The sequence below is a fragment of the Protopterus annectens genome, chromosome 6.part1, assembly GCF_019279795.1.
Source record: "Protopterus annectens isolate FY-2018-M chromosome 6.part1, PAN1.0, whole genome shotgun sequence".
Taxonomy (NCBI): domain Eukaryota; kingdom Metazoa; phylum Chordata; order Ceratodontiformes; family Protopteridae; genus Protopterus; species Protopterus annectens.
In genome coordinates, this window is record NC_056738.1 from 303,542,840 (window position 1) to 303,570,276 (window position 27,437).

A 27,437-nucleotide genomic window follows, 5' to 3' on the forward strand; every position below is an offset into this window, starting at 1 on the left:
ATGCGTTTTCGTCTCAGTATTCCAGACTTCATCAGATAACCAGTAACATTATCAATTAAACCTTATATACTTTAATTAATACAAATCAACCAATCCCAAACCAGCTTCAGATTTAAAAAAAACAGTGAACATTCCACAAAACCCTTTAGTATAAAATGCATAAATGTATATTGAATTTTTTCCATTAAGTAAAATTTAATCATGAAGCATAAAGCTCTTAAATATACGTTTAAAATAATATAATATATTATAAATAATCATTAACTTTAGATACAAATAAGTTAAGCAAATAGATATATATGTTAACTTCATAAATACATTAAAATCCTGTTTTTTAATAAGTAAAAGAGAAGGAAAACAGTGCCATCTACTGGCTAAAGTGCTAAGTGCAATCACATTTCTAACGTTTTGCAGATCTTAGTTTTAAAAGTGGAACAATAGACACATAATCATTAAGCCCTGGGGGGTTACCTGCATCCAGGGTAACTTGCCACCACAGTTCCCTGAATTCTATTCTCTCTTCCCATGGGCCTCCCCTTATGTCATTCTTAATTTGTTCCAGGACAAGGAAAGGGAATTCTGCTTTGGGACAAGACTTAGTGTGCTTATATAAAGCACTAGTTTCCTTTTTTATTGTAATGTCGTATTTATGTTCATAAATTCTTCTCCTTAATAGTCTTTCAGACTACCCAACATAAAAAGATCTACATTCTGAACACACAGTTAAGTAAACTATCCCCTTAGTCTCACAGTTATAATGGTCTCCACTATCTATCCATCTTTTCCTACTTTCTAAATAAAATTTGCCTGTATTCATAATATTTACACATTGGGAACAATGGCCACATTTGTATGTCCCTTTTCTTCTCTTGTTGTGTTTAATTTTGTCACTTCTGTACTCCAGTATATTTTTAATACTCTGTGAATTATTATATACTATCTTAAAAGGAAGATTAGATATTTTGTCCAAGTCTGAAAATGCTACAAAACGATTCCACTCTTTTTCAACTATTTTTTTAGTAATATCATTAAGAGCGTTGTATTCCAAAACTACAGCTTGTTGGTAAGCAGAAGTGTCATTGGTGTTGCTCCCCAAGAACCTGCCTTCGTAAACATGTGTTTTACATCCCCGAATAGGTTTAAACCTAGAAACCTTCCTTCTATAACCTCCCCTTTCATTTTATTAATAAAATCTTGGGGATAGCCTCTCTCTAGAAACATTTTCTCCAATAAAGTACATTCAGTCTGGAAGTCAAAATCTAAACTTGTCATACGACTTCCCCTTACAAATTGGCCCTTTACAATATTTTTTCTTGCACTAATGAGGGTGAGCACTCTGATAATGCAGAAAGGAGTTACAAAAAGTGGGTTTCCTATAAATCTTAGTTTAAAACTTCCCATTCATTTTGTACACTTCTACATCTAGGTATTGTAAACTTTCATTAGAAATAGTAAATGTAAATTTCAGGAAATCGGTGGTATTTTTCATATAATTCTTAAATTCTTCAAGCTTTTCCACATCTCCTGTCCATAAAATAACTATATCATCTAGGAACCTCCAATAGAGGTTCCAACAGGAGGCATATTCAGAATTTAAAATGTATTTTTCTTCCCAATTTGTCAAAACAAGGTTGGCATAAGTGGGAGCACAAGCCACCCCCATTGCCATACCCTGAATTTGCTGATAAAATTCCCCATTAAAGCAAAGGAAGTTAAACTTGAGTACCATGTCCATTAGGGCCACACACAAAATTTTGTCATTATGAGACAAATTGTGATCTTCGAAGACCATTTCCTCAAACATTCCCATGCCTGAGACATAAGGGATACAAGAAAATAAGTCTATAATATCTACAGTAATAAATAAAAGATCATTACAATAAAGCTCATCAGAAATTTCCTTAAGAAAGTCCCATGAGCCTTTTAAAATAGCTTCCTTTTTTGTCCACAAACATTTTAATTTAGTGTCTACATATTTAGCAAGTGGATGGGTTTTAGAGCCTTCTGCTGAAACTATGGGTCTTAGAGGTGGTTCCCTCTCGTTCTTATGAGTTTTAGGGATCCCAAAAATTGTGGGTACCCTGGGTTTATCTACTTTTAAATATGTAAAAGTTTTGTGGTCGTAAAGTCCTTCGTATAACATGTCATTTAGGCATATGTCAGTTTTATTATAGGTAATATTTACCTAATTTTTGGATGCATTAGAATATCTATCCTCATTTCTTAAGATTGTATTAATTTTGCCTTCATACTCAATGTTGTCCATATCTCCCCTCCCCCTTCTCCACCCCCTCCAATGAAAATTTGATTGCTGGTACCCTGGTTTATTCATCAGTCTTTCAGATCTACACAGGGGGAAACTCTAATTCATTAGCATAATGTTCATCTTCATACTGGTTAGCATCACTAGGACTCTCCTCATGGTTAATATAACTATTAACTTGCTTAAATCCATGAATATTCTTAGTATATCCTGCAGTACGTGGCTTGGGGTAGCTAATACCACTTTTGTACTCGTGTGTATCACGCTTTAACTTTTTAAATTTCCTCTGAACTATATTTGTACATTTGTTATCTATCTCACACCTTATGTTAAAATATTTCTCTTTTTCTTCCTTAATAGTGAATATCAAATCTTCCTTAATGCATTGGTCAAGTTCAATAATTTCTTTCTGTAGTTCACTCTGACATCTTACATTCTCTTTTATAAGTTTTAGAATGTCAAGTCCACAATTATTAAACAATTCTATCAAATTGTTGTAAAAAACTGATCCCACCTGGACATTATTGCGAAATTTACAAACCCGTAGCCCCTTAGGGACTATTCCCCTACCAATGCATTCATTCAAATACTCGTTTTCAATATCCAGAGTCCTATATTTTAACATTAGCTTGCTTAAACTGTCAAGCTTTGTGTTATATGTGTCAGAAATAATGGGCTGCTTTCCATTGTTATCGTTCAATTTAAAAGAAAACTTTCTATAGAGCCAGTATTTAGTTTCTTTAAAGTTATTACTATTGCTAATAGCAATATTGTTGTTAACAGTACCTCCAGGGGACTTGAAAAAGGTTGGTGCTTTTTTGCTTAATACAAACATAGGATTTTAATGTATTTATGAATTTAACTTGTATATATCTAACTTATTTGTATCTAAACTTAAGGATTATTTATAATATATTGTATTATTTTAAACCTATATTTAAGATCTTTATGCTTCATGATTAAATTTTACTTAATGGATAAAGTTCAATATACATTTATGCATTTTATACTAAAGGGTTTTGTGGAATGTTCACTGTTTTTTTTTAAATCTGGAGCTGGATTGGGATTGGTTGATTTGTATTAATTAAAGTATATAATGTTTAATTGATAATGTTACTGGTTATCTGATGAAGTCTGGAATACTGAGACGAAAACGCATGTTGTGTAAAGGCGTTCATGTGTTTTATGCTTAAGTGCAAGTACTGAGTGTTTTGTGTGGAGATATTGCATTTTTTTGGATTAAATCTACTTTGGAATTCATCCTCGTTCGTTTCTTCACACACTTTTGGCACTATTTACTGTGTTTTTGGTTACTTTGAGTGCCTTTCCTATTTTTTCATTTTTGGTCATTTGTGGAACTGTGATGGAGAAACTGGCGCCAACGGAAGTGAAAGGGTAGGACGAGGTTGGCCAATATAGAAAGTTGATTGGGCAGCTGACAGAGTTAATCAATTTGTTAATGCCTTTGAACCAGTCCTTGGTGGGGCTTTGTGCTAACATTAGTTACCAAATGGTAGAAGCAACTGAAACGGATCATCGGGCAAGAATGAACTATGTCAATGCTAGTGGCAATAAAGGATCGAATGATCACAAGGAACTTGTTGAGCCTTTTTTTAATCCGGATTTGACACCACTTGTTCTCCAGGACTCCCAAGGTCCCAATACTTCTAGGAGCGGACCAACCATACAAGTAACAGCTGGGCAGAAAGCGCCAACCTTTTTCAAGTCCCCTGGAGGTACTGTTAACAACAATATTGCTATTAGCAATAGTAATAACTTTAAAGAAACTAAATACTGGCTCTATAGAAAGTTTTCTTTTAAATTGAATGATAACAATGGAAAGCAGCCCATTATTTCTGACACATATAACACAAAGCTTGACAGTTTAAGCAAGCTAATGTTAAAATATAGGACTCTGGATATTGAAAACGAGTATTTGAATGAATGCATTGGTAGAGGAATAGCCCCTAAGGGGCTACGGGTTTGTAAATTTCCCAATAATGTCCAGGTGGGATCAGTTTTTTACAATGATTTGATAGAATTGTTTAATAATTGTGGACTTGACATTCTAAAACTTATTATAAAAGAGAATGTAAGATGTCAGAGTGAACTACAGAAAGAAATTACTGAACTTGACCAATGCATTAAGGAAGATTTGATATTCACTATTAAGGAAAAAAAGAGAAATATTTTAACATAAGGTGTGAGATAGATAACAAATGTACAGATATAGTTCAGAGGAAATTTAAAAAGTTAGAGCATGATACACACGAGTACAAAAGTGGTATTAGCTACCCCAAGCCACGTACTGCAGGATATACTAAGAATATTCATGGATTTAAGCAAGTTAATAGTTATATTAACCATGAGGAGAGTCCTAGTGATGATAACCAGTATGAAGATGAACATTATGCTAATGAATTAGAGTTTCCCCCTGTGTAGATCTGAAAGACTGATGAATAAACCAGGGTACCAGCAATCAAATTTTCATTGGATGGGGTGGAGAAGGGGGAGGGGAGATATTAACTTATACCCATCCCTCCAATAATGAATGTAATGAGATCGTAGTTGACGGTGCTAAACATATTTTTAACTAATTTTTTATTTACAGTTTTAGCAACATCATATTAGGGAAGGAACACTTTAGCCTGCTATCCAAGGGCTTTAAACTCATTCCACACAGAAAGGGGGAGCTCACTAAGTCCTTGCTAGATATTAAATTATTTTTAAGGAAAATCAATTTGGGTCTAATATTACCCCCTAATAATTGGGAAGTGGACAAAGGTTTGAGACCAAGAACGGTTTATAATCCACCCCTCCACCCACAACTAAAAAATCTGGAGAAGATTATTGAAAGCGAACTTAGGAATGTGCACAAGAAAGTTAGATTCAAACCCAATTTGAGTGTTAAAGAATATGAATTATTTAATGAGTTGAAATCTAACTTCAATATTAGAGTTATGAAACCAGATAAAAGTGGAGGGGGGGGGGTAATTATGGACAACACTGAGTATGAAGGCAAAATGAATACAATCTTAAGAAATGAGGATAGATATTCTAATGTATCCAAAAATGAGGTAAATATTGCCTATAATAAAACTGACATATGCCTAAATGACATGTTATATGAAGGACTTTACGACCACAAAACTTTTACATATTTAAAATTAGATAAACCCAGGGTACCCACAATTTTTGGGATCCCTAAAACTCATAAGAATGAGAGGGAACCACCTCTAAGACCCATAGTTTCAGCGGAAGTCTCTAAAACCCATCCACTTGCTAAATATGTAGACACTAAATTAAAATGTTTTTGGACAAAAAAGGAAGCTATTTTAAAAGACTCATGGGACTTTCTTAAGGAAATTTCTGATGAGCTTTATTGTAATGATCTTTTATTTATTACTATATATATTATAGACTTATTTTCTTGTATCCCTTATGTCTCAGGCATGGAAATGTTTGAGAAAATGGTCTTCGAAGATCACAATTTGTCTCATAATGACAAAATTTTGTGTGTGGCCCTAATGGACATGGTACTCAAGTTTAACTTCCTTTGCTTTAATGGGGAATTTTATCAGCAAATGCAGGGTGTGGCAATGGGGACAGCTTGTGCTCCCACTTATGCCAAACTTGTTTTGGCAAATTGGGAAGAAAAATACATTTTAAATTCTGAATATGCCTCCTGTTGGAACCTCTATCGGAGGTTCCTAGATGATATAGTTATTTTATGGACAGGAGATGTGGAAAAGCTTGAAGAATTTAAGAATTATATGAAAAATACCACTGATTTCCTGAAATTTACATTTACTATTTCTAATGAAAGTTTACAATACCTAGATGTAGAAGTGTACAAAATGAATGGGAAGTTTGAAACTAAGATTTATAGGAAACCCACTTTTTGTAACTCCTTTCTGCATTATCAGAGTGCTCACCCTCATTATTGCAAGAAAAAATACTGTAAAGGGCCAATTTGTAAGGGGAAATCATATGACAAGCTTAGATTTTGACTTCCAGACTGAATGCACTTTATTGGAGAAAATGTTTCTAGAGAGAGGCTATCCCCAAGATTTTATTAATAAAATGAAAGGGGAGGTTACAGAAGGAAGGGTTTCTAGGTTTAAACCTATTCAGGGATGTAAAGCACATGTTTAAGAAAGGCAGGTTCTTGGAGAGCAACACCAATGACACTTCTGCTTACCAACAAGCTGTAGTTTTGGAATACAACGCTCTTAATGATATTACTAAAAAAATAGTTGAAAAAGAGTGGAATAGATTTGTAGCATTTTCAGACTTGGACAAAATATCTAATCTTCCTTTTAAGATAGTATATAATAATTCACAGAGTATTAAAAATATACTGGAGTACAGAAGTAACAAAATTAAACACAAGAGAAGAAAAGGGACATACAAATGTGGACATTGTTCCCAATGTGTAAATATTATGAATACAGGCAAATTTTATTTAGAAAGTAGGAAAAGATGGATAGATAGTGGAGACCATTATAATTGTGAGACTAAGGGGATAATTTACTTAACTGTGTGTTCAGAATGTAGATCTTTTTATGTTGGGTAGTCTGAAAGACTATTAAGGAGAAGAATTTATGAACATAAATACGACATTACAATAAAAAAGGAAACTAGTGCTTTATATAAGCACACCAAGTCTTGTCCCAAAGCAGAATTCCCTTTCCTTGTCCTGGAACAAATTAAGAATGACATAAGGGGAGGCCCATGGGAAGAGAGAATAGAATTCAGGGAATTGTGGTGGCAAGTTACCCTGGATGCAGGTAACCCCCCAGGGCTTAATGATTATGTGTCTATTGTTCCACTTTTAAAACTAAGATCTGCAAAACGTTAGAAATGTGATTGCACTTAGCACTTTAGCCAGTAGATGGCAATGTTTTCCTTCTCTTTTACTTATTAAAAACAGGATTTTAATGTATTTATGACGTTAACTTGTATATATCTATTTGCTTAACTTATTTGTATCTGAATTTAATGATTATTTATAATATATTATATTATTTTAAACGTATATTTAAGAGCTTTATGCTTCATGATTAAATTTTACTTAATGGAAAAAATTCAATATACATTTATGCATTTTATACTAAAGGGTTTTGTGGAATGTTCACTGTTTTTTTTTAATCTGGAGCTGGATTGGGATTGGTTCATTTCTATTAATTGAAGTATATAAGGTTTAATTGATAATTGTACTGGTTATCTGATGAAGTCTGGAATACTGAGACGAAAATGCATGTTGTGTAAAGGCGTTCATGTGTTTTATGCTTAAGTGCAAGTACTGAGTGTTTTGTGTGGAGATATTGCATTTTTTTGGATTAAATCTACTTTGGAATTCATCCTTGTTCGTTTCTTCACACACTTTTGGCACTATTTGATATGGAACAAGTTGTTGTCTTTGGGTATAATGAATTAAAAAAGCAATGGAGAAAGGGGTGTTCCAGTCCCAGGTTGAATTTTGTGGCATCTGCAGAGCTGCTTCCAACCAATGAACATGAAACTTTTGAAACGTTTTAGAGCTATAAATCTGCAAGTTGATGAAGATGGCAGAACAGGTTACAAGAGTTTTGGTGGGTTTTAGGTTTGCTTCTTTGTTTTAAAGGTACACTAGTTGAATTTAATGTCTTGGTGTAGTTCTGTAGGTGTAGGAGAAAAGGCAGTTTGATGTCTAACTGAATTTGGATAACCACTTGATGTTGATTTAAGGTATGGAAGACAGCATCCTTGTGACACCAAGTAAGGAGGAAAAACTGAATTAAAACCAATCTGAACATAAGGAAAGCCCAGGAAGAGGCTTAATGGCATAGATAGCTGTCTTTTTAAAGAAAAAATGTATGATTTTTAAAGGAGGTTGTTAGAACACTGAACAACTCTGTAAAAGAAATGTATCCTGAGGTACTTGGGGATATGATTAGAACCCTACCTACAAGTTTAACTATCCTAGGGTGATTGTGGATAGGGTTAAACTCTCAACAACTTTAAGAACAATCCTTAGTAGCAGGAAAACTATACAAATGTGTTCATTTAATAATCATCCAACAGATGCAACTCTCTCCACTGTGAAAATAATACAGATTAAAGATCTATTAAACATTAAGCTAGCATTACAGTACTCTTGGCAAGTAATTAAATTCAGTACAGGTTACGTTCAGAAAAATTAAAAAAAAAAAGCATAACAAACTATTTAACCAGGATGATTTGAACACACAGCTTAATATATCATTGTACTGAAAAACAGTAGTATAGCAACCTCGTTATATAAAATCCATTCAAACTGGGAAGTTTGTAAATCAACAGTATTATTCATTTTTATATACTTGGCTATAGCAGTGGATGAACCCATGTATTCTTATTTAATTAGTAGAATTCCAAATCTACACAAAGATAAAAAGGTGGAATACTTAAATATTTATCTTCTCAGATTATGTAAAACTTCTGAGATGATATAAGAAGATGTGGCAGAAGATAAAGCCCCAAAAATGTAGGGGTATTTGAGCTTGCCCTCTACCAGAATAACTGGTCAGATTTTTTCAACAATTTTGTACAGAATACAAATACATAGCTTATGAAGATCTGTGCATTCAGTTTCATGTTTCAGAAAATTAGTCAAAAATTGTCTTGAAAGCTCAACACCTAGGAGCAGTAGAATCAATATTTTAAAATTATCTGAATAATTATTTAGTAATTTTCATTTTACATCATTTTGGGCCGCACCTCAAAATTCACCACAGTTTTGCTAGTGTTGTTAATGTTTCTCAAACTACTTAACCCAATCTTACATCTGTGCATTTTCACTTGCGATAAGGGATATGGGAGCACGGTCCTCATAGTGAAAAATACTGAATGCAAGACAAAATAATGTATTTCAGTGAGATTTAGCAGGAATATCATCTATTTAGTGAGACACTCTATATTGAAAATTTTGACAGTCTTGTTTAGAGTATATCTGGAGTACAACCCAGGACAGTTTTATATAATTCACAGTTAGCAGTTACATCAGTTGAATAAAACGTAGACTAGTTAAACTCTGTGATGTGCACTTTGTCCCACTAATTTTTGGCAGGACTGAACCTAAGTGTGCACAGTCAATAGTGCAGCACATATAGGAATAAATAATTAATCTGTATAGGGAAAAATAGTCTTTCTGCAAGACAGTGTTCAAATTCAGTCATTATGCATTTTACACTTGTAGCTAACAATGGCCATCATGAAGCAAGTTAAAACAGTTGGGGCATAAGAATAGAGTGAGCATAAGTAAAGCATGTTAGTGAGGGATATGGAAAAAAGATGCTAATTAACCATAATCAATAACGCAAACAATAAAAAGGAATATAAACTAAGTTTGTAAGTAGTCACTAATTACATATGCCAGCGTTTCTAAGTACAATTGTATTGCAAGATAATAACCTACCACAATTTCATAAATTCCTAATCCCCCTTCCCCCAAGTTTGCTTGCAGTTAATATCATCACTCTTTTCACTTCAAGCTATACTAAAAAAAAAGCTATCACATTAACTGGAACAGAAAATAAATTCATAGCAACTAATCCTTTGCACACAGGAAAATGTAAAAATCTTCCTTTCTTATATTTATTCGATATTGTCAATATAGTAACTTCACCTACCAAATTAAATACTTTATCTGGTGGAGAAAATAATAACAAATGCTTAAACTAAGAATTTTATACATTTATCTCCAGAATCTTATTTGTCCTGGCTGCATATATTATTTTTACTTTAAGAAGCACATAAAAACTCAGTCAGTATAGTACAAACACAACTATAAATAAAAAGGACTCCTACAGCTAGTTCTTGATTCAGTGGTGAACAGCTGTAATGGAAACCATCTGTATCCTGAAAAGTTAATCTCTTAATATACAGCTACTTCAAAAGCCATTTTCTGTTACTTGGAAAGATATGCAGTCAGACTTTGAAACTGCAAACTCAAATTCAAAAACTATGTTAGAGAAAAATATCCACTCATTGCTTAAGCAAAGAGGATTCTTGGTATTAGTAAAACATCAAATTCATTTTTATTTGTTTATTTATTTAACATTTGTTGACCAGGAAAGTCCGACTAGGACAGAGGCTATTTTTAGCAAAGGCCTGGAAGAAACACTCCAGATGCATGTTTTGAATCATTAGTTTCTATTCCCCTTTAACATGAACTTAGAAAGAGGATGACACACTCTTTTAATAATATATCATCTGCCCCTATTCATACCATTTCTACAAGACCTGCAACTTTCTGTGTGACATAGCAAGACTTGCTGTAATCTTAGTAAGGCCCAAAGCACGCCTTTCTGAACCATTACCTTGTCATGTTGGAAGAGTGTGTCTATCTCAGTAAAGCTATGAGCTATACTGTGTAGGGCCACCCGAGATCGGCAGATCATGGCAGAGTAATCAGACAAATGGCAGTTTAATGGAAAAGGTAATAGCAACCAATTCCAGGAGTTCTGCTAAGAAAACCTTGTGCATAAAAGCAACCAAAGGCATGTCGAAATGACACTGGAAAAGAAGACCCTCAGGTCTGAAGGTGTCCAGCATATTACTAGTGAAGAGCAGAGGGCAAAGTACAAGCAGAACAAGAGTGTATGATGCAGATGGATTAAAGCTGGAAGGATGTCCATCTGCTGAGGTGCTCAGAGATGAAAGAAAAGTCTGATACTGCAAAGGACTGAAACGTGGAATAAAAGAATGATGAATCATGGTAGATTTAGGTTCTTAAGGATGAGACAGTAAGAATAAATAGTGACATTTTTGGGACTTAGTTAATTAAAATGGAAATAAATGGGTAGTTTTACATCAAATAATTATCAGATCTTCTACTGCAGTCAACAACCTTGCAGAAGAAATGTAGTGCCTCTCATAGTTAATAAAAGAGAGTCAAAAATCGGTGCTTAGTTACAACTGAAAAAATGATAGAACTGATTGAAATCAGACTACAAGTTATGCCTTCTAACATTATAGTTTTAGAGGTTTATGATCCAACTACAGATGATGAGGAGGAAGATGACCGGTTTTATGACGATCTTTTGAAAATAACACCAGAGGTGTTATATTAGACATAAGTTATTGAGATCATACCTCTTACCCTCTTAGTGCAAGAAATCTACAAAAATGCCCAAAATAATGGAGAAACAAAAGCCCAGAATCAGGAACAAATTTTAAATATCGCTCTTATAAACTTAGACTAACAGGTTTTGCATTAGCATGGATTTCCTAAAGGATATGAAACTCAAATGTTTGTGAATATTTAATAACTTTAATCCTCAATGATTTGCCAGAAAACCATAAGAGGAACAGACCAAAAATATAAGGCAAAAATCTGGACATTCTGTGAAATTGTGGACAGTTGCCAGGCATGGTTGGAATGCTAAAGTTAGCAGGCAAAGTGCAACTGGAATAATGGGCAGAGCTGGCCATGGAGCAAAAAATAAAGCAGGGCATAGCCTAGCAGCCTGGATAATGAATTGCTCATAGCAGGTACTCTCTTTCAACAGCCTAAGAGATGGCTTTACATGGCTATCACCAGATGGTCAATACCAAAATCAGATTGCCCATACGTTTTGCAGGCAGATATGGAAGAGTGAAAACAAGACTTGGAACTGACTGTAGCTTGTACCATCAGTTACTTATTGTTACTTATTGCAAAGTTTAGAATTACAATAAAGAAAACAAGAATGCAAACTTCCAGTGAACAGCAAAGCGAGATAAAGAGGCATATTTAAATCATTACTGCAAAGAACAGGAAGAAGATAATAAAAAGGAAAGAACAAGAAATCTGTTAAAAAAGATGGATGATACTACGGAGAACTTCCAGGAAAAAATGGGCATGATAAAAGGGATGGGAGTGACCTAACACAAAAGATATTTAGAAGAGGTGACAGTACCATACAGAAAAACTACATAAGAAAGCCCCTAACATCACTGATACATACAATGGTATATCCTCTGATCTAGTGGCAGACATCCTGAAGAATGAAGTTAAATTGACTTCTGAAAGCCTTCCTACCAACAAACCTGCAGGAAATTATGGGATTACACGTGAATTGCTAAAAATCTGCAAAATTATGCTCTTGCAGTGCTGCTTGGAATTTACCAGCAAATTTAGAAAGCTCAACAGTGGCCAGTAGATCAAAAAAGGTCGAATTGTATTCCAATCCAAAAGGGTTGTGTTAGACTGTTCAAATTATTGAACAATTGCACTTGTTTCACGTGTTAGCAAGGTAATGCACAACATCCTGCAAGCTATGCTCCAGCAATATATGTAATGATAACTGCCAGATGAACAAGCTGGTTTTAGAAAGGACAGAAGCACCAGGGAACAAACTGCCAACATATGCTGGGGAATGGAGAAAGCAAGGGAGGTGCAGAAGAATATTTACTTGTGTTTTATTAACTACTCTAAAGTATTTGCCTGTGTGAAACATAAGAATGTTGAGAATAGTTTGGAGAAATGAAGATACCAGGATACCTTATTTGCCACCTGAGTAATCTGTATGCACAACAAGAAGCAACAGTTAGAATAAAATATTAAGTAACAGACTGGTTGAAGGCTGGTAAAGAAGTAAGACAAGGCTGTACATTGTTACACTTATTCAGTTTATATCCTGAATATGTCACGTATCAGTATCTTAGATATGCAGATGATACCATTCTAATAGATTCATCTGAGGAAGAGTTGAGCCTGTTGATGAAGGTGAATGTAGAAATGCAAAAGCTGGTTTGTTGCTGAACATAAAAATAAAGCTAGATTTATATAATCTTTTCTTATAAATAGGTAATACTCGTAATTGCACAAAACAAAACTACTATAAACCAAAAGATATGTGGCAACCTGCTGAGAGTTACTGTCCTTTATTCATGAAGCGCTTTTCATTCGATACAAATCTTTGAACTTCATCAGATGATGAAGTTCAAAGATTTGTATCGAACGAAAAGCACTTCATGAATAAAGGACAGTAACTCTCAGCAGGTTGCCATGTATCTTTTCTTATAACTAGATGGGAAGAAGTGGATGCACTGATAGATTTCATTTTCCTAAGCTCAAAGATCTCTGCAACAGGTGACTGCAGCCATGAAATTAAAAGAAGGTTGCTTTTCAGAAGGAAAGCTTTGGCAAATCTGGCTGAGATTTTCAAAAGCAAAGACATCACATTGTCAGTAAAAATCCGTATAGTCATAATCCCTTTTTCCCAGTACTAACATACAGGTTCATAGGTGTATACTAAGCTAAGGGCCCCTTTTAAGCATAGCCATGCATCCGAAGTCTCTGACAAGTTCTGGTACCCTTGACAAGTGTAAGCAGAGGCTTGAAACATGTAACATTTACAAGCAGGGGCCTTGGAGTCGAACCTTTTTGCAGGCTGCCTGTGTCCATTAGAGACATAAGTGCCAAACCAGGGATAAACAAAGATGCTAATACTTTTACCATGTAATGTGAGGACAGTATTCAGTGCACAGCATACTGATGCTGGGAAAGATTGAAGGCCACAGAAGAAGTGCATGGCAGCGGCTGAAGTGGATAGACAGCATTACTGAAGTAATGAATATGAATTTGCATGAACTTAAAGAAGCAGTTGTTGACAGGCAGGCCAGTCTTGCAAAAGTTCTTGAGGTCACAGAGAGTCAAGCTGACTAAACAACTACAACAATAAAACAATGTTGCCTTTCTTAGCTATGTGCAGACTCTGTCCTGCTTATTATGTCGACAAAACCAACCAGATGTTTAAGCAAAGGAAGCAAAGGCATCTTCAGGATATACGTGACCAGGATGAACATAATGTGCTAGCTGTGCACATAAAACAGAACGCGGCACATTCTTTCCTACTTAAAGTATTGGAAGTTATTCATGTTTGTCATAAGAAAGGTGACATTGTAAATAAAACGAAGAGACAAGAAGGAAAGTGGATAATTAACTTGCGAGCGGATCAACCACCAGATCTAAATTTCATAGTTCCACTTAGACCAATCATAAAGGGTAGAAGACTTAAGATTGGTTAGAAAAGAGGTGTGGGTGTGTTTGTTCTTCTGGAACATCATTGATCTATTACCAGAAAGGAAAGAAGAGATGAGAACTATTTCTTTAAATACTCAAGACTCCCTTTGATGAGACAACAAGTTGATAGGATAACTATAAATAGGAAATAAGCCCCTAGCTCTTTCATGATCTGAAGAAGATAATTCAAAAGTGCTTATCGTATGAAAGGGGACGCTGAGTTGTACTTCATTTTACTTTGAATTTTAATTTGCTTATTAAAATATTTTACAAATATTCATAAATATTTTATAGACAGTGGTGGTGGATCTAGACCTTCCATTCTTATCTCCAAATACTTGGTCTTCAAATGTTGCAGTCTCTCTGCTGATTCCATTTCCAAACATTTGGTTTTCAGTTCAAGCTGATGCTGCTTCTCCCTCTCCTCAGCCTCCAAATGTTGTAGTCTCTCTTCAGTCTCCATTTCAAGTCTCCTTAACTCCAAATGAATTTTTAAGTCCTATGAGGAAAAGGTGAACTGTCCTTTCTTGGAAGGCTGCATATCCCCAATGTCAAACTGGATATCCTCCAAGCTGCTGGTCTGTTCTGCGGCTGCAACTAAGGTTCAGATCATTGCTTCCTTAGTCAGATTGGGACGCAGCAGTCCTTTGGTTTCACACACCTTGGACAACTGATTCCTTGTCAGCTTGCTATAATCCTCTGCTGACATCTTTGCCTGCTATCCCTGACTAAAAATGACTAAAACTGTTATGACAATGAAACTTTGTATGTTTACCTTGTGGCCGTCGAGAGTGCACACCTTGTTGACAACTACTAACAGGCCACTAAAGCTCAATTAAAATCCCACATCACTGCCACCAATATGTGACAAGCCTTCTTTACCCCAGGACAGTAACTAAGGAGTCTCTGTCCTCACCACTGCCTCTGGTAAGGGAGTGTCACTAAAAGCAGGGTTAGAAATACACAATTTCCTCAACAGTACACTGGGAACAGGTTCCAAGCCTGGGACTGGACTATATGCTTCACTTCAGGTCCCCAAATGAGTCTCCACACTAACCACTGCAGAGCACTGTATCTCAGCTCAAGGTATCTGACACACTCACTCTTAAATGTCTGATATTCACACATACACACACACTTGGGAAAGACTGATACAGATTTACCTGCTGTGTTTCTTTGTACAAATTACAAGGTAATGACTGCCACCAGTCAAATATCACAATACTCTTCAAAAGGGGTGTTCAATTATATTGGGTAAAATGGATATTGAAACAAATGGTAGCATGTATCCTAAGCATTAAGATTTTTCAGAGTGCTCTGGTGTTATCACAATAAACATAAACCCTCTCAAGTTATTAAAAATATTCACTAAATAACTAGCCACAATGAGAGGTAATAAACATTTAATAATAAATAAAAGAATTTAAAACATGTGGATACTGAATAACTGATTCCAATAAACAACAGAGTTTCACACACAGGAATTATGAAAATAATACTGTAGGATAGATCTCACATTGATTTTAGAAAACCTCTAACTAGCTGTAGTTCCCTATCTGAAGATTAACTGTCCCTATCTAATCTAAACAACTCAGCAAAGCAAGATTATACTCTTACTTCTGCAAGGCAAGATGAGCAATTATGTCCACACTCAAGGCTGTTGACTGTCCTCAGCAACTGGAACAACTACTCTGGAAGCAACTGGACTACTACTGCTGAAGTGCTCTGGAAAACAAAATAATAACTGAAGAACTGACTCAGAACCCTTTTTTATAGCAGATTTTTTTTAAAAGTAACTAGAAGCTGCTATGAGAATTCTACTCTCTCATATCAGAGTTTGAAAAGTAAACAAACAGCTGCAGTGAAGATTCTATTCTCCCATCTTGGGCACTCTGTGACATCACATCTAGGTCAGATGACTGGCATAACATACATTCAGAATTCTCTTTAAAAAAACATGCACATTTGGTCAACCAGAACATAAACATCCCGCATAAATCAGAGTGATAATCAAAAGACATAAACTTATTTATAAAATTATAGCTAATCATGATGGCATATGGAACACAGGGTAATTTACAATTATTTACAAAACTTCAGCCAGTCATGCTAACACAGATAACGATATCTGATATCCTCACAAGCTCATTCAATTCCTGCCTTCACTTAAACCTCAATCTTCCTCCAAAATATTATTCTACATGTATTGTTCCAACAATTCACATTTTTCTATGTAATTTGCACCTACCCTTTTCTAAAGATCTCACTTCCAGTTGTTTTATCTTTGTTACTATAGTCACTGCTTCTAGTACAGTTGGTTTAGACTTTGATTTCCATTTTCTAGTAATTGCTTTTTTTGGCAAACACCAGAATTAAACTCAGCAAGACCTTACTTGTCTAGACAGTTCTGAGTCTGTATTACAGCTCAAAAATATCATGTGTTTAATTGCACTAATTTTCTCACACAGAATTTGTGATAGATTAGTCTGCAGGGAATTGTTAAAAGACTGCCAACTCATTACACTCCTAAAAATATGTTCCTAATTATCTCTTTTTCCCCATCACACCTCCAGCATTTGAAATCTACCTGAGGAAAAAATCTTTGGAGTCTGCTTGGAGTATAACCTATGCAAACACTTACAAGTAAATATCCTAAATCTTCTAGATTTTGTTGCATATTTCGGAGCCATACATATATCCACTTGTTTTTTTCTTATTGAATTGTTTATTCAATCTGTCTTCCCAATCCTTTCTGACCTCCTCTGATTGATTCCTGTAGTTATCATGCAATATTTTATATGCCCTTCTAATTATCCCGTTTTAACAGCAGCTTCTGTTATATATGCTCCTACAACTCTACCAGTGTTGGTCTTTCACTTAGGATCCCCCATTTCTTTCTCTTTTCCTATATTCTGATATCCTTGATAGAGAAGGCAATCTCTAACCTGCAGTCCAAATGAATTCTTGGTCTTTCCTCATTCTGTTACCTTTGTCTCTGTAATTATTTGCTCCCAATGCCTTGGCCCCTTTGACAATTTTCCTCCAGCAAATTCCAGCCCCCTCTTATCTATTCTCTGTATCCCTAATTGCAGTCATCCCCACTGACAGGATATCATTTCTCCATCCCAGTGTTGGCTTAGTTCTTAGAATGCTTTTTGCTATTTTATGAATATAATATTTTGTACAGTTATTGTTATCCTCCTTAAGGATCTGCATCCAAAATCCCAGTCTCTCCTTGTTTCTTGAAATTCCCCCATTTCATCATCATCTCGTTCCACTTTGAATTATGGTTTTCTGCTTGTGCTATGTGTAGGAGCATTAACTGTGTAACTCTGAAATACTACTTCAAATAAGGTAATCCCAAGCCACCTTGTTCTATTAGAAGGATCAGCATATCCCAAGTGAGTCTTGCCCTCTTCCCCTCATAGAGAAAATCCTTAAACTCTTTATTAATTGTTATCCATGACTTCTCCTCTGGTTGATAACAATATGCCTCTGACTTGTGTACAACACTAAAGGGACTAAAAACATTTTCACTGCTTACATCTTGCTATCATCCATTCATCCTCAACTCCTATTCCCATTATGCACATGGGGTTGGGGTGTCACTTCAGCAGTGACAATAATCTCGAGCCAAGGTATAAAACACTGCTTCTATTTTCTCAGTTTTTGTATTATCTTTTATTTAATCTCTTCTGACATATCCTTAATTGCCATAGCAGAATCATTTTTAATCCATATTGTTAAGTACTTAATTTTATCATGTCCCCATAAATATGGGTATTGCTGAACCTATTCATGTGTGGGTACATAGTTTACAGCTGTTGCCTTTATTTTATCTTCATTAGTTTTGCATTCCGGAATGACTTGAAACTGTCTCACAATGTTCCACAACACTCTAGTTTTATCATATATAAAATAATATCAACTACAAATAAAGCCAACTTTTCTTGACTATCACACCAAGTCTATCCTTGAATTTCTGAGCCCCTTATTTTCTTTGTCAATGGTTCTAAATATAACACAAATAAAGGAGCAAGAGGACACCCTGCCTGGTTCCTCTACACAAACAGAACTTATCAGAGAGGAACCTGACCCACTTTAATTTTCACCTCCAATCCCTCAAATATTCTCCTAATCTACCTTATATTTTATAAAGGAATGCAAATACTTCCATTGCCCTACTCATAAAATCCCAGCTTACTTTGTCATATGCTTTATCTGCATCAAGACCCACCAACAATAGTGGCATTTTCTTTCATGCTGCATTGTTATGATTTTTCTTCTTGCAATCATAACAATGATCATATATTCTGCTTTATAACTTCCTTTCAGTTTCCCCCCACATAAAAAAATAGCTACACATTAAACATGTTGTAAGGTAGAATACGCTATTTGTCTCAATACTGTACCTACCCTTAAATCCAATAGGCCTGTCATAACCTGATATCATCAAATAAGCTCTCCTGTTTAGGATCTACTTTTCTGAAGTTAAGCCAATACCAAAGGGCTCTGACTGACTAAGTTTGCAGATGACCACAAGTTAGGAGCAGTTATTGAATATCCAAATTACTTGGCTATCCTGAATAAAGTTTTGTTCTACATAAATAACTGGCGCCAAAATCATGGACTGAAACTAAATGCAAAAATTGCATTGTTGTATCCTTCAAGAAGTCAACTAACCTAGGGAACTACCACATTAACAATACACCCCTAAGAGGTGACCCATTTGTTTGGGATTTAGAAACTTATGTGGACAGTGACCTTACTTTTGACCAATAGGTGTCCATTGCTGTACGAAGGTCCTTCTTTATTGCACAGCTTATAAAGCAAGGAATTGTGTCTAGATCTAGGGATGCCATTGTCCCCCTTTACTCATGCCATCATTTGACCAATCATTGAATACAATGCCCCTTTTGGCATATATCTGTCCAGATACATGCAGCAACTGGAACACCCACAGAGAGACCTTACTAAAAGGATAAAAAGCCTAAACAACATGTCCTACATGGACCAACTCAAACCCCTGTCACTCTACTCAGTATTCTACAGACTGCTAAGAAGTGACACGTCTGGCATAGAAGACATCTTCCGTCCCAGTACTGATAGATTTACTGCACATCACCAAGTCAAATTAGAGATGGGTGATGGTCAAATGGGGACCTAGGCTGGGTAATACATCGGGGCCCCTATACACAGCTCACCCTGCAGCCAGTGTTCCATTACTTGGCTATTTCTCCCCAGTTACCATATACACACTGTTCAAATATCTCAATGTGCATGCTGTTTTCTCATTTAGTTCTACAATACTTACAAATATTTGGATTTAATTTAAAACTTTTATTTCACATTTTATAGCACAAATACTGATATACATTTACTAAACAAAGAAATACAGTCTCACAATGAAAAAATACAACATTAAAACATTTCTGCCCTTGAAACTCAAATTCATCAAACTGGCATTGAAACCCACATTCAAAGAAAATGTATCTGGCTAATGGCAGATAAAGTTTATCTTTGAGGTGTTTTCAAATCACAGTCCCCTTGCACACATTTTAGGACCATTCAAACATGCATGTGTTCTTTGATTCACCTTCCTGATTGCATTAAATTACACATTCCTTGTATAATACAGCATCACTTGTTAGAGCATGTTTTAAATTTGTAGTTTTGAACATTTCATTCCAGTAAGCCATGAAACAAAATGTATAAAGCAATTATGACAAAACTGCTCAGTTCAGAACATTTCAACCATAAAAGGCCACTCAAACTTCTGTCATTACAATCCACCAGTATCAGTCAATATGCCCAATATCTGCAGAAATAAAAGTAATCTAAATAATTCCATATTAAAGGGATCTGTATCTATTGAAGTGGTTGCGTCAGTGTTTCAACTACAAATTCAGTGCCTGCTGCCTGAAGAATAAATTGTCTATGTTATATTAAAAAATGGTAAGCCGGTATTATTGCAATAGAGAATGGATGGCAAGCTGATAGATGCATAGGTACTAGGCATCTCACCAAAGGAGGACATACTCAGGATTGCAGCACCCCCCCTTAAAATTTAACACAGTATCAGCAATCCATCTTCATGCCATGGGAGTAGAACCCACAGCCTTCTGCATCAAAAGCAAGCATGCTACCTGCTGTGCTACTAACAGTGCTGCTCAACTCTTATAGCATAATAGTGATAGCATTTGCTAAACAAAACAGTTACACATTGTAACCAGACTTAGTATGAGCAGCAGTAAACACCTCTTCCCTTGAAGCTCACAATTCCTTGAAAATCCACCTGAAACTCAATTCCTTAAAAAATTCACCTGAAACACATTGTTTTAACAGCTTGATGGTTGGGAGTAGAAGAGTCAGGCTCTTATTTCCTGTAACTAAGGCACAGGGTTTGAGCCTGAGCAAATTAACTGACCACCTGCTATCCCTAACTAGGGCATTTCACACACACACACACACACACACACACACACACACACACACACACACACACACACACACCTCTTACTAGTCTGCCTGTGGAACCAGCTCAAGGGACATCTTTGTATTTAAATTTCCATGGAACGCAGAAAGGAACAGGTCTGTGCAGCGATGACTCATGCACAAAGACAAAGGGTGTTCTTAAAGAAGAATGCCCTTTGAAAAAACACTTTTTTATTATAAAAGTAAATATGACAGTCCCCTGACCAGCAAGCCCCCTCCCAGCCAATGGGCCCTAGGCAGCTACATTGGTCGTCTAGTGCGGATCCAGCTGTGCACCCCATCCATGTGAAACAAAGTCTATCCCTAACTCTTTAAATGTAGCTTTGAGCATTAGATGGAAAATTAAAAATTCACCTCTGGTCTGGTTCCCATGTGGACAGAGGTAATCAGTAAATCATGTCATAACCAACAATCACCCCATAAAAACATCTAAAACATAAATTGGGTTGCACGACTAGACTTATAAAGGCCCAGATGGTCATTAGCTTAGTATAAACCTATGAAACTATGACCCTATGATCTGAATGCACATATAAATTATTACTGAAATGGTAATATTATAGTCAGTTGTCTGCAACTGTTATGGTCTTTCATTGTGCACCAACCAGAAAGAGATAAAACAGTACGGTAAGTCCTTTCATGCGTTACAGGGAAAATGGTTATACATCCACATCATCTTGTATTAGAGGAATGATTTCCTCTTTATAACATATCAAACTTGATTAAAAATTAAATCAGTTGACAGTATGAATTGTTTGTTTGAAAACAGCATATGAACAACATAGCCAACTCCAGGCATTCAAAAATCAAATAGTATGAAAAACATTTCTGAGCACAATATGGTTAAAATATACAACATATAATATCACTCATAATTATTCGCTGTTTTTCTTAAAGAAGACTAAGCCACGATATCCCCAGTTATGACATAGCACCCTCTAACCCTAACACTAGCCTAATCCCAAGCTAACCTTATTCCTAACTCTAACCCTGTCCCTTTCCCTTATTTCTAACCAACTCATTCCCTCCAGTACAGCTGTTTTGAGTGTGTACCTTTAACTCCCAGTGGGTGTGGCTTGAGACTTTAAAAAATGAAGTTATCACCTTACAGTTCTTACAAATACTCATTGACAGAGGTCATATATCAATATAATTGTGTTTGCCATCATGTATGCTTAAAGATAAAATATTCTGAAACCTTGTACATAGCATGGTTTTGGAATTATTAATGCAAAAATGAACAAGTAATATTTGACACCTAAAGGCACAGTAGGAGGTAACTGCAGAAATGCCTGGAGGCGCACTCGGCTATAATGAGTTTTAACATATAGGCTAAGCATAGTCTTAACATTTGACATTATAATAACAATATCCTCTTTTTGTATATTTTAATGGAATTTTAAATACAAGAGCAAACACATTAACATAAAAAACAGGTAACTATATGCATACGTGTCTACATCAGTTCTTACTACATACATTTATAACATTTATTAAACAGCCAAATAGTATAAATTAGATTTAGTTGTATTTATTTATTTATTTATTTATTTATTTATTGATGTACTATTTGGAAACTGAGTAGGTGGACTGGTCCAGAGACCCTTTTCAACCGTGGCCTTGGCTCGAGGACAATAAACAGAACAAGTAAACTTACATTATACACTTCAAGTATTTTGGAACGTTAAGTTTACATAGTTGCAACACTTTAGAAAGTTCATATTACAATTATTAGTTTTTCTAAAGCAGAATGTTTTAAAGTTCTTACATATTTCTAATAAAGTAGAAGATATATGTTAGATTTTTATCAGTTTTATAGGATACAATGCAATTTGGTTACATGAAAATGCTTCTTAAAGGTTTAAAATTGAATTTCCTTGAAAATAAAACTTAAACTGAAGTGAGTAAAAATAGAGATTTATACTGGTAGGCCTAAAGGCAAAGAACAGAACATAGGAGTAAGAAGAGTTAAATGGCAAACAAAAACAGTGAGAAGCTGTAGGAATTTTTAGACTATTAAGCCTTTTAAAGAGTTTATCCAGTTATCCTGAAAGCGTTTACAAGAAACTTCCTGGAAGAGGTGCTCAAAAAAGGATTTCTTAAACTTGGTAGGAGTATCTTGATGCCTTGTTTTAGCTGGTCTGTGCCAGGTAACTGGGCCTTTTCGTTCACCAATGATTATAATTGTTGAATGGTTGAGAGACATTAAGTTCTTTCAGGGAGTAGGACTGTTCCCTGATTGGGAACTTTCATTTCAGAGAGGAAGCAATAGCCATCACTTATAATTTTATATAGTAAAGCGCAGAGAAGACAAGTGCACCTTTCACTAATGGGTAGGCACTTTTGGTCACTTAGAAGGTTGCAAGGGTGTATATGGGCATAAGCAAGTAGGGCACATCTGGCAATTTTAGCCTCAGTAACCTGTAGGTTTTGATTGTTATCAGCAGAGTGTAAAGAGAGTACTGGAAAACAATATTCTAGTTTGGTGGACATTTTTGGAGTTCACATTTATCCAGTAATTATATTCTGTGATTCTTTTATTTGTTTTCATCTAGACTGCAGGCCTGGCTTTTTGACATGCAACAGTGATAGTTTTCTGTAAATGAAGCATAAATTTATGTTTCCAGATCTTTGTAGTCATTTTCCTGGCTATTGTTAATAAACTCCAGAGAAGCGGGAATTGTGAGGTGGGTACACATCTGGGAAACGGAGCATTAAACACCACCAGATGTTTAGTAAATATAAATGTATCAGACTGCCATAACTTTAATGCTATCCAAAAGCACAGTCTAACCCCTAACCCAAATACCATCTCTAAATTTAATCTGTTGACATGCAAACATACTTTAATGACCACATTCAGACATCTGGTGCTTAACACAAATTAATAGCTACAAAAGTTGATGTCTCATTCAATGTAATGTTTATAAAAAATTAGTTTGATGAAAATGAGTCAATCATACTGACTTAGGCAAAATTGTTTTGTAGATGTCATTTGCTCCTGAATCAGTATCTATACCATTAGTATGTAGAAATCTGTATTTCTGACAGAACTGCTTAGAAATTACAGTTGTATGCAGACAGATAGGAAATAGTTTGAATGGTGCTAAGTCAAACAATTAGGAGATGCTCAAAGAAGGCAAAGTAAATTTACTGGGTGATGAGGGGAGAAATCATTATATACCATGCAGAAGATATAGACAGGTATATAAAACTAAACTTCAAAGTAGGTAGACTATATTGCAAGGAAGTATAAGCAGTCCTTTTTGCTAAAGAAAGCCAGTTTAAGTGCAGAAACTTTATAAAACTACCAGAGGATCCTCCTGCACACAAGTACAGAGCTTAGGCATGAAAGATATGAAAGATTAATTCACTATTGTTATAATACATTGAAGTTCAATTTTTCACAGGCATATGACCATGTTACTGAAAAAAAGGCATGTTGTTATTGTGAGCTTGTCTGAATAGTGAAATGAAGTGTACTCTATGTTCAGACATTTCACTGTGGCCATTAATTAAGAAGAGAAGCCTGAATCCAGTATGTAAAGTCCAGGGGGAAGAGTTGCTTGAAGTCTGTTCTTGTAATTTTCAGCAATGTTCAAGTTTGTACAACTATTTTTAGATCTGTGTGTGATAAAGATACTTTAGAAACCATTCTCATGTCAACAGAATTTACCGAACAAAGGAAAGCCTCAACTAGTGAAAAACTCCACAGTGCTTTTTATGCATGTCAGATGCATTATAAAGAAGCCTCAGATTTTACAGATACTAATGATAACATTAACACAGAGAAAAAAGATTGAAAAGGTCATTTTACTCTTTTGAAAATCTGATACTTAAAGAGATAAATGTTGTCAAAATAAAAAAGACACCTAAGCAATATGTCCAAGAGACATCATTTCCTCTAATCATACACACACACACACACACACACACACACACACACACACACACACACACACACACACACACACACGCACACACACACACACACACACACACACACACACACACACACCTTACTTGTTGCCTACAGCACAAACACCTGCAGAAGCAACATCTTCTGCACACCTACTTACCTTACTTGTCTATCTGTGGAAGCAGTTCGAGGAACATCTTTGTATTTAAATTTCCGTGCATGCTGGAAAGGAACAATGATGCACACACAGATACAATGTGCATTCTTAAAGAAGAACACCCTTAAAAAAACATACATATTTTTTTAATTACAAAATAAAATATGACTGTCCCCTGACCAATGGGCCCCACCTAGCCAGTGGGCCCTAGGCAACTATTTTGGTCGCCTAGTGCTGCATCCAGCTCTGAGTCAAATGGCATCAGAAATACTCAGTCTTGGGATCTAAATTTCTTTTGCAAAATCGACAGAACAGTTTGAAGGGATGGGTATATTTCACAGAGGATACTGCTGCTCTGAAACAGACTTCCCACCCACATAAAACTAAGCTCATCCCTGTCTATATTCTGGCACAGCTTGGATTTATGAATGGGAAACAGATAATTTACCCCATGACTACCCCTTGTACTACTGAAGGACACAGGCAGCTCCTAAATGTTTTACCCCTGCATGGGTTCCCTAAAATTTTCCATAGTATGATCTCAGTTAGTCTTATTAGGGGTAATATATAATTATTGATCATGGAATGGGTAAGGCCAGTCTCTAACCAAACTGGGTAGATTAATTTGATAACAAAAAGGAAACTGGCTAGGCTTAAAATGGCCCACAAGAGCAGCTAGACTAGCACTTACTTATTAATCTAAAAGGGTCTCCATGTAAATATTTACAATATTTAAAATGTCCACACATGGTCATAGACTTAATCCCATTTACTTCTCTACCTTTAGTTTTTCCAAACTTTCTTTAATACTGGTGCCTCTCTTACAACCAATAATAGGTTCAGTGCCTATGTTGGCTTTTATTTCATTACCAAAAGTTAAATTCTAGTTCCGTTTTGTTACTGGTTTAGTTTTACAAGTGTCCTGGCTGTATGGTACCAGGTCCTTAAACCTATTAACTTTTAGTTGTTTAACATTGTTAAGTAAACAAAATTCTTTCTTACTTAAAATAGGTGGAAATCTGGTATGTTGGACCCCTACAACTTCTTTAAAAACTTTGATGAATAAACAGATCTGGTAACCTCTGTTCAAAAACATACCTTTCCATTTTTAACATTTATTCATAAAGTTAGGCTCATTCTAAAAAGTCTTGACAAGCTTATCAATTGTCCTTTAACAATATTACATTTTTGGCAATAAGGATTGGTGCTTCTAAAATAGAGCTAGGAGTTTGAAAATGTAGCATTCCTGAATTTATTTTGCAAAAAAAAAAACAATTATTCTCTTCATCCTTCATAAAAGAAACATCCAAAAAGTTGATCTTATTTAAATCCTATGTCATAGTAACTTTTTAAAAAGAAATGTAGAATTCATTATGTATTCCATAAACTCATTTAATACAGTAATGTATCATTTTCATAAAATAAAGATATCATCAATAAATCTGTTATAAGTATATAAATTCTTTTTAAATCTGGGTTCATATGTAAATTTTGTTTCCTGTGTTGTCAAAACTGTATCAGCATAAATGAGGGCACATGCAGTCTCCATAGCCCCTCCAATTAGTTAAAGGCAATAATCATCCTCAAAAACAAAAAAAAATTGCATTTTGTAACACTATACCCATAAAATTATAAACATTCATGATATCCATACACGATAAAAACTTCTAACCCTATAGTGTGGGGAATGACGGTAAATACATTCATAATATTAATAGTGTCTAACCAGAAAGAATAATTAAAAACAGCTGTGATGTCCCTGCACTGGCCCAGTAATCAAGGAGCCTCAGTCCTCACCTCTAGCACCAGTGAGGAGCATGCATATTGGGAGGATAGCAAGTACACACACAGTAAAGTATAATTCCCCTTAAGAGCACAAAGAGTTCACAGTCAGTCTGGGGCTGGTTTCTCCCTCTCTCTCCAGATCCTTAGTAAGACTCCCCCCTGGCACAGCTATAGGGTTAAGATCTCAGCCGAGTGGTCAAGCCAAAACCTCCAGCATTCTCTCTGTCCAACCAGTGCTTCGTATCCCTGCCCAAGTATCTGACACACACACACACACGCACACACACACGCACACACACACACACACACACACACACACACACACACACACACACACACACACACACACACACTTTGAGAGGATGGTACACTTTTTGTCTCAAGACAAGGGTTGGCATTTTGTCACTCCCACTGACTGGATATCCCACCTTTTGTTCCCCACCTTGCCTCCATGGACATCTATTTATTACATGGTCACACTGATTGCATTTAAAACATGTAACCCCAGGTCCTGGACAAGTACCTGGACTAGTAGCTTCCTCTGCTACTGGCAGATTCTATTGGGACAGTCTGGGCTGCCCACCATGAGTTCCCTTAGACCCATAAACAGCATTGGATGTCCCTTTCCTGTGCAGTGATGCCCTGCCTGCTAGATATAGGTCTCCCTTCTTCCCCAGCTCATCTACAGTAAGGCATTGTCTATCAGCTAACCAGAGCCTCAAGTCCTCAGGGCAAAGTGCTAAGGGCTTGCTCTCTCACCAAAAAGTCTGCCATTCCTTCAAAAGTGGTA